Source organism: Bos grunniens, chromosome 6, assembly GCF_055505025.1.
Source record: "Bos grunniens cultivar Pamir isolate PY7600 chromosome 6, Bosgru_T2T1.0, whole genome shotgun sequence".
Taxonomy (NCBI): Eukaryota; Metazoa; Chordata; class Mammalia; order Artiodactyla; family Bovidae; genus Bos; species Bos grunniens.
The window spans coordinates 13,057,313-13,074,222 of record NC_141170.1 but is presented as its reverse complement, the minus strand read 5'-3'; the positions used below and the strand labels follow the sequence as shown (position 1 = coordinate 13,074,222).

General features: G+C 40.1%; 1 protein-coding gene and 1 long non-coding RNA gene across 3 annotated transcripts in view; one reads left to right on the top strand and one right to left on the bottom strand.

Annotated features, from left to right (window-relative positions):
• The window catches only part of STX18 (syntaxin 18), a 119,727-nt gene that overhangs the window by 13,186 nt on the left and 89,631 nt on the right, over positions 1–16,910 (top strand). The gene's annotated exons all lie outside the window — the stretch shown is intronic.
• On the bottom strand, positions 7,153–15,519 carry LOC147370293 (uncharacterized). The gene is made up of 3 exons (XR_015165166.1): positions 15,403–15,519; positions 9,042–9,133; positions 7,153–7,273 (listed from the first exon to the last, which is right to left on the bottom strand). It is a non-coding gene; the product is annotated as an uncharacterized LOC147370293 (long non-coding RNA).

Sequence of the window (16,910 nt, the reverse complement as noted above, 5' to 3'; positions counted from 1 at the left end):
AAATGTCATGAATAAGCAGTATCTAATTATATATTAAATGCACAATGGAGAGGGCCCCTGTTTAAAGGAAGTCTGTGGTAAATCTTTTGTAAAGGGAGTAATTTTCCTGTAACTCAGCTGGATTTTCAGTTGAGACTTTCTTAACCTGTACAAGAAAATCATCCACAAATGTTTCATTGATGTCTTAGCTTTCTGGTTGTCATTCTAAAAAATAATAAACCTATAATAATAGCTACCACTTGTTGAGCACCTATTCTAGCTGGCACTCTGCTAAGAGCGTTATCATTTGGTTGGCTATCCTTGCAAGTTAGGTTCCTTTACTCATAAAGAAACCAAGGTTCAGGAGCATAAGTCCCTGCCCAGGGTGGTGTCACCTTGATGGGCTTGCGCCCCGTTCCTGGCATCTCCTGCCACCTCTCCATGCACACACCTCTCAGTACAGGATTGTGTGTGCATGTGAGTGCTGTCCCGGGGCTTTGGAGCTGGGCTCCACTTGGCATTGCACAGGCCAGATCTCTGGTGGTTTTCTCCTAGCATTTTGTCATATCATCTGCTGTCTTAGGGAGCATGTTTTGCTGTATAAATCTCAGGTATTTGAAAGTGCCTGACTAGCTTTTGGGGAATACAGCTGCCTCCAAAGCAAACTCTCTTTTTAGTCAACAGTTGCTAGTAACTGTGTATTTCTTAGAGCCAGTGTTGAGGTCTGTTTTGGGGCAAAGGGGAAAAGTGTTGTGGTTTTAGTTAGTGAAATCGTTGAGAAGGAAGGAGACCCAATTTATACATTATATACATCTGAGAAAGTATAATTCCCCTTTCTGTTGTTGGGACAGTCTTTTGTTATTTATTTGTTTATTCAACAGTGAGTCCCATGGAGGACTCAAGCTGAGATGACTTTCCAGAAACGTTGAGGTGAGGCAAGGGCCCGGGCCTTTGGAACCACTGGTCAGTCATTGGATGAAGGCTTCCCCCAGGGAGAGGGCTTCCCCAGGGAGAGGCCTTCCAATTGGATGGGACAGCTTCATTCTGCTGAGAACAGTGCCTTGAGAGAGACTCAGCTGTGAGGCATCGACAAGCAGTTTTTCTGGAGGCTGGGGCAATGAGGGCCTTCATCCTGAAGGCACAGCTCTGCCACACTACCTATTTTAGAGTTGTTTTGAGGACTGAATGAGATATTTCATGTAAAACTGCCATCATTGTATGTGATACATTAGAGATACTCATTAAATGGCAACTGCTTTATTATCAGCTTGTATCTATTGAGTACCTGCCCATAAACAAGGAAGGTGCTTAGATTGCTCTTTGGACTCTGAAGATGAATGAGACTTTTGTTTTGCTCATTAATAAGCTAACAATCTAGAAGAAGGCATTCATTCAATCAACAAATATTTATCGAGCATCTGGTGTAAGGCTGTGCACTGTCTTTGATCCTGGGGATGTGTGTGTGCTTAGTCATGTCTGACTCTCTGCAACCCCATGGATTGTAGCCTGCCAGGCTCCTCTGTCCATGGGATACTCCAGGCAAGAATACTGGACTGGGTTGCCATTTCCTACTCCAGGGGATCTTCCCAACCCAGGGATCGAACCTGTGTCTCTTGCATCTCCTGCACTGCAGGTGGATTCTTTACCACTGAGCCACCCGAGCAAAGATAAGACAGACAAAAATCCCTACTTTTGTGGAGCTTATATTCTAATGGAAAACTTAGAGTAAACAAGTAAACATGAAAAAAATACTGATGTCAGGTAGTGATAAAGAAACTCATCAGACATGCTCATAGGTAATTATAGAAATCTTCAGAAGAAAAACTTTGATAATTCAGAGAGCAGAGAGGTTACTTTTGGGTAAGGTTGGAGGGAAGGTGTCATGGAAGAGATGACATTCAGGTGGGCCTCCCAGATTTTCCACATGTAGAAACAGAGAGGAGATGCAGAATGGAACGCGTGATGAAAGCTCCAGGAGGGGGGAAGCACTAGATTGGTAAAGTCTGAGGAAAGCTCATTTCTCTGGAAAGAGTGTGAGAAGTAGGCAGTGGGGTGTGCCCTATATTACCCCATCGGCCCCTGTCTGTCCTTTCCTCTCGGCGTGCTTCAGGAGGCCCATCTGTATGGAGTGCGTGGCCGGTGTCCTTGTTCTCTGGCTTCTGACTGGGTGCAGTCGGTGCGAGGCTCCAGCAGGAGGCTGGAGGGCTGGAAGTGGCAGGAGTTGGTTGGGGAACTGGGTAGCGGGGCTTTGTGTCCACAAGGGCCAGGTGTCTACTCATAGGTGTCTGCCACCAGCCCCAGCACTTTTTACCCATGTATGCCAAGCATCCCATGGGTTAGAATGGGTTTAGCAAATAGTCTGGTACCAGCCAGCAACAGACAGGATTGCACTGCAGCTCCACTGAGGGGTGACCCTGAATGATTGTGACAAAGGGAATTCATCCCCTTGTATAGAATGTTGGACGGTTCATCTTTGCCTTTTTATTTAAGGTAGCTTTTAAAGGTGATATATTTCTCTTTCTCTCTCTCGCTCAGCATTACAATAGGGAAATGTCACAAACTTTAGGCTCAAACAGATTTTCTCTTAGTGATGTGGCTGTTCATACTTTTCTTCCAGAAATGACCTGAAAGGCTAGAGGTGGTAAATGGCTCTCATGGCAATTTGACTATAAATCTGAACTGGAATGGAATCTGTAACCCATTATCAGATTCTGAATCAATCTGCCTTGTCTTTCTCCTGTTTTTGTTTCAGTGAAATGTGTGTTTTTACTCTGTCAGTGGACAGTTTACGTACCTAATATACCTAATATTAAGAGGGAATTATATAATGAATACTTGATGTGAGAGGGACTAGTTAAATACTTCAACTCCAAAGGATTCCATTAAAGTAATAAGGAAATTACATTTAATTTTAAATGATAGATTTTTTAATGTTATTGCTGTTAAGCATGTAGTATACACACTCAACCCATTTTTTGCAAATGAATTCCCAAAGCACAATTCATCTTTATACAGGTGGAAAGGAAATATTCTTACAAAGTATAGTTTGATAGTCGTCTTCTTAACTGTGGAGAGAAACATACTTTTCCCAAGAATAGAATGTGATGGTCGATTGGAAACTTTGGGAGTTACAGGCTTTTAGCTCTACCTCTTGAAATAAGAAAATATATATAAATGGGTCCCCAGATGAAGGCGTGGTGGGGTCCTTTATAGCCCTAATTGACTCCAGACATAGAGGCCGTGATTTGTAAGCAAGCAGTGACAAGAGGAAGTTAAATCAAAATTAAATTAAGGGAAGGAAGAAAAAAAAAAAGAGATATCAGGAGAGGTGGTGAATTTTCTGAAGGCTTCTAAATACTTATCTGTGGGTAAGTAGGAGATCTGTGACTGTATCTCAGTTGTGTCAAAGGATGAAATCTGGAAACATTTCAGTCCTAAAAAAGAACTCTCTCTCTTTTCTGAAGTCTTTTTGGTATTCATTACTTGGTATAGTTCAGTCAGTACACGCACATTGCTTCTATACTTTTCCATGACTCAACTGGCAGTAAAAAAAAAATCAGCATCTCCCAGATACACAGAGGAGGTGATATTTTGGGAGGATTGGTTTTTCTGTTTATATTTTGACTTTGTGTTATTATTCGGCTCATGTGACTAAAATTGTAGGAATCAGAGCCTCCCGGGCTCTCAGCCACGCTGACTGCCATTTCTGCAGTCATCTCAGTTTCTCTTTTGCTGGCCTCCCCTGCCTGGTGAAATCTCAGGCCCAAGAGGACAGACTGGGTCCTGCTCCCCGCCCCTGCAAACACGGTGCGGAGGTCAGCACTGTTTGTGACGTTGACTAGCGCCTTGCCTTTCCTCTCTTTCTCATCTATCCCACTAGCACCACGTGGGTTCCCACCCTCACCTTCTTGAGCCTGAGCTGAGGCAACAGCAGGTCTGAGGGCTCCCGCACCTCCACCCTCTCTCAGAGCCATGCCACTGTGCAGAAAGTGCCACGCTCATTATGTTCCCGCGCTCGGAAGTGTTCAGCACTGCTCCTTCTTCACAAGGTGGATCCTGTTATTTGGCTGGTGTTCAAAGGGCTTCATAAAGCTAGCCCCACCCACTTCTCCAGTTTAACATCCCATACCTCCCTGTACCGTCCACCAGCTTTAATCAAGGGGCTCTCTTAACACGCTGTTCTGCTCTCTTGTCTCCTTGTCTGAAACTCCTGCTCTTTCTCTTGCCTCGACGGCTCACTCCTCTTTACTTAACTCATATGCTACCCATCTTAAAAGGGTAGAAGAGGAATCTCTTCTGAATTCAGAGCATTTGCTGCTTGTATTACTTGTTAACCCAGCAAGTCTGGGAGGCTTGTGACAGCCTTTGCATTATTGTTTGTTGTTGTCATTACTTTTTGAAGATGAATCGGGCAGTATCCTGTCCAGCTGAGAGACAGGCACTCACATATTGTTATTTAATAATTGCATCGATGCTTAGCCTTCCAAGTGCCGTTGTATTGTCTTCCAAACTACGTTATTTACTTTTGAGCACGGGAGATGGAAGAGGAAAGGGTACGAGTGACTGGATGTCTTTTAAATATTTCCTTCAGTGGCTTTGATGTAGCTAGGGCTGCAGCTATCAGGCAGGATAGTCACCCAACTTACTCATGCTTGCCTTCCCAGCGCCCAGCCCAGCGCCTGGCCCATGGTGGGGAGTCAGTCCATGGTATGTGACTAAATGAATCGAAAACATTCTCAAATATTTGTTTACTAGTTTGACCCAGAGCTAAATGAATCAACATGGGTGATTTTCCATCTTCGAAAAGCCATAAAAATCCAGTTTCTCATTTAGCTTTTTTCACCATTAACAGTTCTCCCTCCAGCACTTCTTCCTTTTGCCTGCCTTTTGCTTCATACTGAAATGCAAATCAATTTCCTCTCATTCTTTCCCCTGTGAAATTGGAGAACAGCTGTTTAGTCACCTCTTTATAAATAACCCTTCAACAAGTTAAATTGCCTCTAGGACTTGCTTTCTCTAGATTAAATTATCCCAAAGCCTTTTCTTTTTCTCATAAAGGCATTTTCAGAAAGAAGCATTTGTTATTTTTTATTTCTTTTTCTAACTCTTTATAAAACTTTATTCTTTTCATAAATATACCATATAGAATACCCCTGCAAGTAACTGATTAATGCTGTCTGGAAAGGAAGCCATCTTGGATCTCCTCTCATTTGCGCTTTGGAATATCCTGTTAACCTTTCTCCCCATTGCCTGTGAGATTTAACTTGGTGTCTACTCTCAGCCTCTCCTTGTTTTGTTTCCTTTTTCAGTGCATTTCTTCAAATGTGTAGCTTGATTTTCTTCCCCAGAACGCTAACTTGCTGTATCAGTAGTCTTACCAGTTACAGAGAACCCAGTACAAATTAGCTTAAATGATGGAAGGGAATTTATTGGGTTATATCATTGAAAAGTCTGGTAATATGACTTAACCTGCAGCGTGGCTGTGCCCCGGGGACAAAACAAGTGTCACCAGGAGCACTGTTTTCTCACTCTCTCTGTTAGTGGTATTAGCACCTCCCTTCAGGCCCCTCCAGGCTCCAGCTCCGTGGTAGCTGTGGATCTGCTGCACATGCAGAGCTTACTTGCCAGACTACCCCACCCAGAGGAAGAGAGAAACACTTTTCCTGGGAGACCGGCTGGAATCCTAGGGCTGAGGCGGATGCTGCTCCTTAAACCCATCCCCAGAAGCCTGCTTAGGACCCAGCTCTGCAGCCAGAGCAGTGTCACATACGGCTGTGAACAGGGGAAGAATGTTCCAAGGAAATGTGGGGAGCTGTTCCCAGGAGGAGGGCAGTGGGTGTGAGTGACCAACCATCGATGTGTATCGCTCTGAAATTGTGCTTCTTCACTCTGCCTTAGACAGATTATTAATACTGCTTTGAACTGGAAATGTTTCTGGCATGAACTCTTCACTCAGTCTTTATTGAACACTCTGGATAGAGTATGCCAGGCGTGCAACTAGGTATTGGGTGTATAACCACGAGTGAGGCAATCCCTGACCAGGAGAAACTTTTAGTCTATGGAAAAGACAGATGAATAGGCAAATAGTTAAAACCTGTTATAATAAGTGTTGTTATCAGAATGTATGTGGATACAGGGGTGTTAATAGAAATGAGGGACTCAGTGGGAGGGGCTTGAAGGGGGAGAGAGCTTCACAGGAGAGGTCAGTTTTGAGCTAAGCCTTGAAGGGTAGAAAGGACTTCCTTAGAATGGAGAAAGAAGGGCATTATCCTCAAGGCCATGGTGAACCTTATTAAAAAGTTTCCAGCAGGGAACTGGCAGGATCAGGTATGGATTTTAGAAAGATGGTTCTGCTGGACGTTGGTCGATTCAGTGGAGGCGAGAAGTACTGGCAGGGAGGAGAAAGATCCATTGACTGTTGGAATAATCAAGTCTGAGCCCGACCCAGTGGAGGCCTGAACTGAGTCAGGGACTATAGGGACAGAGGACAGGTTTAAGATATATTGACAGGGTTTGGGACTTGTTAAGTGTAGGAGATGAAAACCAGTCGGTCTAGATGAATTCAAGGTTTCAGCTGTGGGTGACTGCTAGATGAGTTTAGTTCAGTTCAACATGAGTTCAGCTTTGTGGTTCTTTGAGGTGCCTGCTGAAAACCCACCCAAGGGGCGCATGTCTATCGGGCAATGGTAAATACAGAAGGGGACCTCAGGGAAAAGTCTCTGAGCCAGAGACATAGATGGGAGATATCCGAGTACAGGTGGAGTATAGATATCACTTCTTCCTTGAAGAAGGAGTGAGGTTACCCAAGGGGAATTTCAAATGAGAAGAAAAGAGGGCTGTGTAATGGGGAAGAGCAACATTTGAGAGTCTAGGAGAGGATAAGGGATCAGAGAAGGAGGCCGTGGAGAAGTTAGGCATCTGGGTCTCTCCAAATAATAGACTTCCTCTTGCCTTGATAAAGGCAGTGTCTCCTGGGAGATTGATGCCAAGGTGGTTGGTTAGGCACATGGACCCTGGGCTCTACCACCTACTGGTGTGTGACTTGTGGGCAGATTAGTTCGTTTCCTGATCTATAAGGTGGGAATAAGTGAAAGTGAAAGTGTTGGTCGCTCAGTCGTGTCCGACTCTTTGAGAACCCCTTGGACTGTATCCTCTGTCCATGGAGTTCTCCAGGCAAGAATACTGGAGTTGGTTGCCATTCCCTTCTCCGTGGGATCTTACCGACCCAGGGATCGAACCCGGGTCTCCTGAAGTGCAGGCACGTTTGTTACCATCTGATTCACCAAGGAAGCCCCTGAAGAAAAAATTTTAGAGGATTAAATGAGTAAATCACTTAATCACTTTGAAAGTGCTTGGCACATAGAAAATGTTAATAAGTGTTTGATAAATAAACATAGAAATCTATCAGTGCATGTGCCCTGCATTTGTGATCTGTCTGCCTCTAAATTTACTTACCTACCGGCCAGTTAATCTGAAATCCAAACTTTGTTTTGGACCTAAATAATTTATTCTTCTGAAAACTCTGGTGGTTCCAATGTAAACAGTGCAAATATCTGACTTCTTGAAGTTTTTCCAGATTATTTATTGGATTATTATTTTTATTATAATACTGGCTATTAATTTGATGTACCTCTAACTTTGATGTACTTTGTTTCTTCCACACTTGATGTGTTTTAAAATTGTTCCTAATAACCTCACTGCATATAACTTTCTCTTCTTTCTCTCTCTCTTGTTTTCTTCAGATTTTCTTCCCCAGAATCATTCTTATAAAGTTCTGGAATGCTCTTTTAGTTGCACCCCCGCATTTTGGTCAGTTTCTGGCATGTTACTTTTAATCAGGCTACTTTTTTCATCCATCTGTAGAAATTGGCAATAATTTCAACTCCTCTCCATTATGGTCAGGAATACGACCTCGCTGTCTTTTTCTTCTTCCTTTTGCATTTTCCCAAGTAAATGTCTTGAACCACTGATTAGATCTATGTGCCCACAATAACATAAGCAGGCATGAAGCTTAAATCTGATTTAAAGCAGTATTGTACAGACTATTACTCCATTAAAGTCCTTCAGAGTCTAGATTAAAATAGAACAGTATGAAGAGCGTGAGTTTGTCATGCAATCTCTAACACTTGTTGAACCAGACATCTTGTGTGTTCATTTTTAAATAACTGGGTAGATCACTTTTTTATTTATTATGAACACAAACACTGATGCTAACAGCTGACATGTGAAAGGAAAACAGGCGATAGTGATGAAAACCATTTAATGATTAGTGAGGAAACAAATATTGTTTAATGAAAATAAAAACCATGTCTAAAGGGCCTAATGCTGACTTTTGGAAATATAACCATGTTGTGGTCTGTTGTGTACCCTCTGTCCTGTACAGTAGATATTGTTTAAAATTGCTTGGGAACTGGAGCTTGCAATTGTGAGCCTGGAATGTCCTGCAGATAATTAAGTTGTGGTCAGGCTTTGGAAAAATAAAAAGTTCTCGAACTATGATTTTATAAACATGCTACAATAACATTTCTTTATATTTAACAGTTTCTTATAGAAAACTGATACTCTCATGAGGCATTGATTAAAGGTAAAACATCAAGAAAGAAAAAATATTAAATTAAAACTTCACTTAGGATGTTGACAGTTGGCTTGTAATATTAAACAGATGTGTATGTTTCTGGGGATATTCTTCTTTCTGAACTGAATTGCTAAGTTGTATTTTTTTAAAATGACAACTACAAATTTTTGATCAGTTAATAATTTTAAATGCCCTTTCTACAATCTTCTGTATTCTAACTTCATCTGTAGTTTGAGCCCTCTCAGTGATACAATGATTGGTGAAACCTTCGCTGCCTCTTCTGAAGTCTTTCCTTTTCTTTCTTTCTTCATCATCCCCAGCTCCTCGTCTTAAAGCTTAACTGGGCTCTTCTGATTTGATCATGCATTCTTGTAGATTGATTCCTTGAAATAATTTTAGGATCACTGAGTGGAATTCTACCCTTTTAGATTTATGTCTGCAGTTTACTCCTGTATAAGTTTCACGTTGGCATTTGCGTGCGACCTACCTTGTGGTATTGTGTTTGTGTGGTCAGTCGTGAAGGCTTCACGCATGATACGTCTGTAGAGCCAGCCGTGCAGATCCGGCCGTACCCCCGTGCTGTGGGGCCAAAGAAATGTCAGTGAGGGGACCTAAAGGAAACAAGGCCATGTAGCGAAATGAGATTCAGTACACTTCTCTTTTTGCTTACAAGAATTTCGCCATATGACCTAGAATGTAGTAGGGGCAGTGGGCGGGGTGGGGTGAGGTGAAAGGGTGGATTGGGCAGGTGGGTGGACTTCGGTAAATGGAGGAGGAGTCAGGTCAGATTTTGCAGGATGAGGTGAAGATGTTTTGTATCTTCAAAGCTTCTTCATATCTATTTGCAAGACTAGATAAATTGTTCATTTTGTTTGGGCCGATGAAATTTTTTAGTTCTGAAGATCATTTTAATTGTTAAGTCTGACATGCGGACAGCTTAAGTTTTCTGAAAGATACATGTCGCAGGGCAGGAGTCTCTGATTAACCTGGAGAACAGTCTAGTTGGTTTGGGTAGAATTATTTATCTTGGAACTATGTATTGTTTGCACAGTCTTCTTTTTGGAATCAGTGTTTTTTTTTTTGCAGATTCCATTTGGGAAGCTCTGCTTTGGGGCCTAGTATTTGGAAGGCATTTCCAATAAACACAAAGGCTCACTAGACTGAACAAATATAATGACATATTTTAGCATACAAAACTTTAAGCTCAAAAATAATGAATTTAGCTTTAATAGCAAACTATCTAAACATGACTGTTGTTCTCAATATCTAACAGTGTAAATCATTTTTAAATGTTCTGTTTGTTAAAGTTGGATTTAATAGCAATAATTTTCTTCTTATAAAAAGTGCATTTTTATATGAAAGGATTTGACAAGTATGTGTTTCAGGTGTTCGCCTTTTGTTTTTTGGATCGCTGTTTTGGAAGTATTATTTTCTATTTTGTGTGTGGGAGAAAGAGCAAATTTCTGTGTTTGATGTCCTAGCAGATTTAATTGAATCATTGCCATATTCTCCTAGAAATTTGTGATGCTAATTAACAGTACCCTTTTAGAAAGAGTTGGGAACTTTAAGCTATGTGCACAAGTACTATATAAATTTAGCATAATTTGTTATTCTACAGCCATCCTTTTTATCGTAAGACTCTGAAAAGCAGTAAAACGTATCTGTTAAGGTTTCTGTCACTTAGCTTGTTTCAGAGCTTTGTATTATTTCATTCCAATTCTCTTTCAATATTTTTTGTGAAAGAGAGTTGTAAATATTTTAAATAGTTCTGTCTAACCAGAATTAATACCACCAGATGTAAGTAGAAAATGCTGTTTAATTTTACCATTCTTACTGCATCATAAGCTAACTCTCTGTAAATGATATTCTTTTATAGATATTTTGGCCTGGCTCACCGATCCTAATTTCAGTATTATGCCTGATTTAGCAATAAGCTGCTATGATCAGCTACAGTGAATTGTATTAGGCAGGCTTTATTTTCTGTGGCAGTGTGGTATTGCAGTTTCTCCCACCTCTGAGGTAGAATAGCATGGTCTTCATATTGTTTTTCAGTTTTAATGTTTAATAATTGTCTTAGGGAAAAGGAAAGTGGGAAGCTTTTCAAGATAGGTGATGATGAAAGAATTATACCGTATGAATTCCTTCCATCTTTTAAACATTTCATTCGATCACCCCTTTTTCTCTGTATAGTGATTGGATCTTCTCAGCCGTTTCACAGATAATGAATTTGGTTCTGTTCGGGAGACAGAGTACATTGCTAGTGTTTGCAGCCTTCATTCTCTTAACTGTGAAGTTACTGATTGGGAAATGGAAGACCCTCATTGGTCCCTAGTGGTCTGAAATGAGAAATGCATCTCTGGAAAATTTCATTTGAACTTTCTGCAAAGCTTAACATTTCATCAGAAACAAAAACGTTAATAATTTTAGGTAGGTTGATTGGCTTATTTATAGTGTTCTTTGAGCTATAGTTGTAGTTACTTATTTTCTTAATCTCTTTGAAAATAGATGAACTACATACAATAACTTGGGAACTGAATTAGCACCTGCATTTCAAGCCACTTAGGAAAAGGGGGAAAAATCTGTAAACGCTTGTGTAAGTGCAGATTGAGAAGAATCTGTCAGAAACTTTCTCTTTGTCATTTCTTTGTTAGCTTTATCATGCTTAATTTTCATGAAAATAATGTGTTTGTTACTGTGGTCACACCGTGATGTAGCTTTGGCTTATGTATGATATTTTATTGTCCCTGTCCTGGAAAATTATAGCAGTTTTTATGAGGAGTGGTTTGTGGGTTCACACAACCCACTTGGAGTGCCATTCACTATAATCTCTTCTAAAAGGACCATAAAACATCATGTAAATTGTTTAAAAAGGGAAGGGCCTTTTTTGAGAAAGGCTAAGAAGAAGTCTTTCCAGGCTTTGTTTCTTACAGTTAGCTTCATGATTTTAAGCTCAGTTTATTTAAAGCATTAATGTTAAAAAATAAAATGCACGAGTATGTGACTAAAGATGGTTGTGAGCTAGGGCTGGGCTAAAACTGGGTGTTGATGCAGAATAATATGTACCAAATACATTGTAATATTTTAAAATGTGTTTCATGTGACTTTGGAAATGAAATTAAGGAAGAAAGGAAAAGAGAGAGGGAGGAAGGAAGGAGGAAGGGAAGGAAGGAGGGAATTAACTCACCGCATGTACATCTTGTTTTAAAAAACCCTTGTGTTCTCTTAAGTAGCTGTGTGTCTGTGGTCGACATTAAGGCACAGTTTTTGGTAACCAGCCTCGTGAAACGCATATTTAATTTCACAAACAGATTTACCTAGAGAAACTTCCCTCCTTGGCAGCTTCACCATTTCGGTTGGCTTGTTGCACTCAGTTTATATACGCCCTTACGAAGGAAGCATAGAGCAGCACAGTAACAGGGCCAGAGTTCTGTCATGGTTTTCTGTACAAATGCCTTATGCCGATATTATCTTGATTTTGTGTACGAGCTCGATGGAGAGCAAGGACGGAAATTGTTAATAATTTTCTACAGCATTTACATGGTACTCTGAGCTTCTAGTCACTTAATACAGATATATCTTATGTTTAGGAAATTTTGGTAAGAAAATCCATACATATGTGAAATATAAAATAGAGGCAGCTGTTCATTTTGCATGAAGATAGAACAAATATAGAATAGATTTAATTTAAAAAACCACTTCCTCAGTACATGTGAGGTTGTTACAGTTGCAACAGCATTTATGGGAACACTTATAAATGAAATGATGATTACCGTGTTCATATAGATAGTCACATAAACATTTGCTTCTGCAAAATTTTCTGTTTATATTAGTGTGTTTTAAAAGCCTAAGATTATCTGGGTGGTTTAGCAACTCCTTGGTTTTGTGACAAGAGGAGGTTATAAGTGGATTATATTTATGCATCTTGAAGAGAGCATCAGAAAATTGCTAAATTCTCTTGAACATGGCTGTTTATCTTTCTGTAAGTATAAATACTTCCTATTTGCATGTATAATTTCATGAAGAATATCAACTTAGGTTTTATTAGGTGATTGTAAATTCTTCTTGTCCATGTGTGTTAAAACATACACAAAACCAACTTCCTAAAACATGTCAAAACTATTTGGAATTATTTCTTACTGTACCCTCTTTTTTTTTTTTTTAATTTTTCTATTATTGAGGTGTTTCTATACTATCTAGGCTGCAGAGTAGCCAACTAAATGAGTTTGGGAAATAGAAGATGAAGGAGATTTTAATAAGAAACAGGAGAGTCTAATGTGATGCCGTGCAAGGTGGGAACTAGGTGAAGGCTGCCCTGACAGGCCTGGAGCCTCGCTGCCGCTGCCACAGGACTGCCCTCGGCCTTCCAGCTCTTGTCGGAACTGCGGCTCCTGTGGGGGACTGGGGAGCCCCTGTGACCAAGTCTTTAGCCTGAGAATCTATCTTCTGTGGTTCAGTGCACTAAGCAAGGAGGACTTTTTGTGGCATTTTAACTGAAGCTATTGGTTATGCCACAAATTTTATAATTGAAAACTTTGTGTCTAGCTCTACTGACTGAATTGTTCTAACATGAGATGGTTGGGAATAGGATAGGCAGGACGCTGAAAGGACCGAATACCAGCTTCTCAAAGTTAGATATTATTTTCCTCTGAGAATTGATGATACGTTGCTGTATCATGGCATCATTATTATCGTAAGTGATATAGATTTGCTATCTTTAGGGGTTTTCTTTTTTTAGATTAGGAAATCATTTTTCCTTGTGTGTGTGTTTGCACAGACAACATACTTCCTAGTCATTTGCAGTTATTAAAATAAAAATGCTTAAGAAGAGTCAAGTGTGTGTTATCTTGTTTTACAAATTACTCAGTTGGAAGGAATCTAAACTTACTTTGCTTACAACTTTTGTCCAAAATGTAGAAGTCCTTGTTTCTGTTTTTCACTTGAGTCAGAAAAATATTTTTCATGGACTTTAGATGACAGTAAACTCTTTCTTAATTAAATAGCTAATTTTTCTTCTTTCTTACGTGAAAATCCTCATCAATATGACCAATTCCTGTCAGAGAAGGGGCACAATTTTTTCATTTTTTTCCCCAAAACTGCAACTTCAGAAAATATGTAAGAGATGTAGCAATTAACCTACATGCACATTTATAATACTAGAAAATGGGCAGCTAGTTACATTCAAAGACAGGATCTGATAGGCCCAAATTGCTTAAAACATCACAGTTATTGAAGATCTACCCTAGGGAATTTGAGAAACCATTTAACAGATGAAAGTACATTTTGAAAAGTCTGACCTTACAGGCAATCATAAAATGAATCAAAACAGTGCTTTTTTCCCCCTGAAATGTACAGAGCCCATCTGTGTCTAATCCAGTAATTATAGACTGTGTTCAATTACCTTTTCAAACTTGGAGCAGACTGGAGACTAGGCAGTGAACAAACATAGGGGTTTGTCTAGACCTCAATTGACCACAGTCTAAAACTTGAATTTATATCTAATTTTATTTTTTGTTTGGTTTGATGGTTCTTAAAGGATTCATTTTTGCTACTTGTGTTCTACCTTCTTAGATTTGAGGTACTGCCTTTTCTCATCACAAAAGCTTGTGTATCATAGATAGCTTATGCTATAGTCAGATGTGTGTTTTCGGAATACTTTTGTCTGGAAATCAATAATTTGCACTGGAGAAAAGACTGCATGGGCTGGGGGGAGAGAGTTATACTCGTGAGTAGTATTTTTTAAAAGTAGCTGTTAAAATGTTGCTGCTGACTCTAACTTTTTTTATGTGCTAGGAAAAGATAATTTATTTTCCTCTTAAACTTAGAAAACTATAGTTGAGATAATTTTAAATTGCTTTATACAGTTAGTAAGATGTTTTGAAAAATACATGTAAACTGCTAAAATCTGTCTTTCCTTTATCAAAGGTATTTTACAGTTGTTTTTCTCTTTATACATTTTTATTGCATTTGCCCATCAGGCAGGTATCTGTTATTAAGACATTGTATAGATTTCAAAATCCACTTCAGACCATTTCAAGTCAGTTTATGATTTGATGAATCTTTGTGTGAGAATTAACCATGAGCAGCCACAGCTAGTTCAAAATATTCAAATATTATCCAGGAATCTTGGCACTTAAAGTTTTTCGTAAAACACAAGACGAAAGATCACCACAGGTTTTAGAATGCTTATGCAATAGTCAAAGCTCTTCCCCGCCCCCCGCCTACCCCCCACCATTATTTAGTATTCCAGTCATTCACATTCCAGTTAGCATTGGAAACCAATGTTCTGAGGTATTTATTGGAGTCATCATTGCATATTGTATTGTGAATTTTTCTAGAAACTTTATGACCGTTCTTAGTGTGGGTTTTGTTTTTTTTTAAAAGTTCATTTAGGTCTTACCATTCTTGGGATGTTTTTAAAGATTCTGTCGTAGGGGAGGGAAGTAGTTTTATTTGGTTGCGTGAATGAACTTTCTGAGAATTATATGGGAAAATGAAACTTGAAGAGAATTACAAATACCGTATGCTTAATAATTCCGTAAGACATTTGCTCAGTTACTCTAGAACAGTGTGATATCTTTACCTTCTTCTGGTCCCCATACTTCTTAGGGTCCTCACAGAGAAGGTTAAAGATTAGTCTTTCTAAGTAGGAGCTTAACAGAGACACTGTTTAGATCCTGTCTCATTCCTTCCCTGATCTGATCCTACTTAAAATGTTCCTGTCTCCACCCAGATTTTCCTAGACCAGCACTCCCTCCTAGTTCCTGCTTCATTATGTGATGTTTGGGCCACTGAGGTGCCCTCCTTCATGGCATTTAGCCTGACTTGGATTTTTGTGTTTGTTTACTAACCTGTTTAATGGCACTCCCACTGGACTGTAAGCTCTTTCAGATCACAGGCTGGAGGTGTGGTATGTTCTGTCTTCTCCCAGCACCAAGCACAGTGCTGCTTGTGGCAGACGTTTGCTTCTTGTTGGCTGAATGATGGGTGAATGCACCGGCTGCCGACTTCCATCCCATTCTCCCTGACTTAGTCACCATATCCACACTCTTTCTCAGATCACCCAAGCCTCTCTCAACCCAGCGTTAGTCTTCTCTCCTTTTCTTTTTGTGTCATTTCCTCCTATAGATCTTATTTCTCTTACCAAATAACTCTGGCCACGCTGGTGCCCTGCCCTTAAAAACTTCTCACCATTTCCCTTTCAGCCAACCAATTACTCTTCTTTTTACAAGGTGATCCATTCCTCAGAAACACTATTGCTCCGAGTTATACCTCCTCTTATATACTTGTACTTGTCCGGTATTTACACTTGATTGAACATAGCCTTGGAAAAGTTATTTTTATGGTTGAGGACATTTCTTTATGATCTGTTGATACAGAGCAGTTAGTCTGTGTTGGGCTGTGTTGTTATGGGGCCCACATGAGGTCTAAGTGTGAATAATACCTAGTATTTCTTTACAGCGTTCCAGTTTGCTGGTTGTTTTCACTCAATTCTCACAATCCTTTTACGAAGTCCTTCCTGTTTCAGAGATACGAGTCAGAGACATACACTTCAGAGAACCCAGGTTGACTCATAAACCCCAAAGCTGCAGGACAAAGATTCAGATCAGGGTTTTGTCACTCTATAAACTCTTTGTGGAACATCAAGATTATTTGAAAATATGTTCTGTCTTTACAGACATTCTTTACACATAGGAAACTGTTGGTTTGTTCACTGACTGAATTGATGCAGCCCGTAGTTATGGCTGTTGTATCACTTACTGAGCTCACTGCAGCTGGGTGACTGTTTGTCTCCCTGACTTTTGCTTTTTAAGGGCACTGGCCACATCTTATTCTATTTTCAGTCCACAATGTGTAGTCATAATAGAAATGCAAAGAACATTTGTTGAGTGAATATACAGTATCAGGGCTTCCCTGGTAGCTCAGAGGTAAAGGATCCACGTGCAGTGCAGGAGTTGCAGGAAATGCAGGTTGGATCCCTGGGTCAGGAAGAACCCCTGGAGGAGGGCATGGCAACCCATTCCAGTATTCTTGCCTAGAGAATCCCATGGACAGAGGAGCCTGGCGGGCTGCAGTCCATAGGGTCGCAAAGAGTTGGACACTACTGAAGTGATGCAGCATGCATAGTGTATCAAGTGAGAGAAATGCAGTAAAAAATAAATCCTTAACTGACATAGATAATATCTAAAACATTCTGCTACAAAGGCAGTATGGCGTGGTGGTGAACACCAGAGAGGCTAGAATCCAGTCTGCCCAGATTTCAAGCCCTGGCTGTGGCACTTTCTTGCTATGTGACCCAGGCAATTTACTTTGCCTCTGTGCGCATCAATTTTCTCATCTGAAGTGGGGCTTATAATCC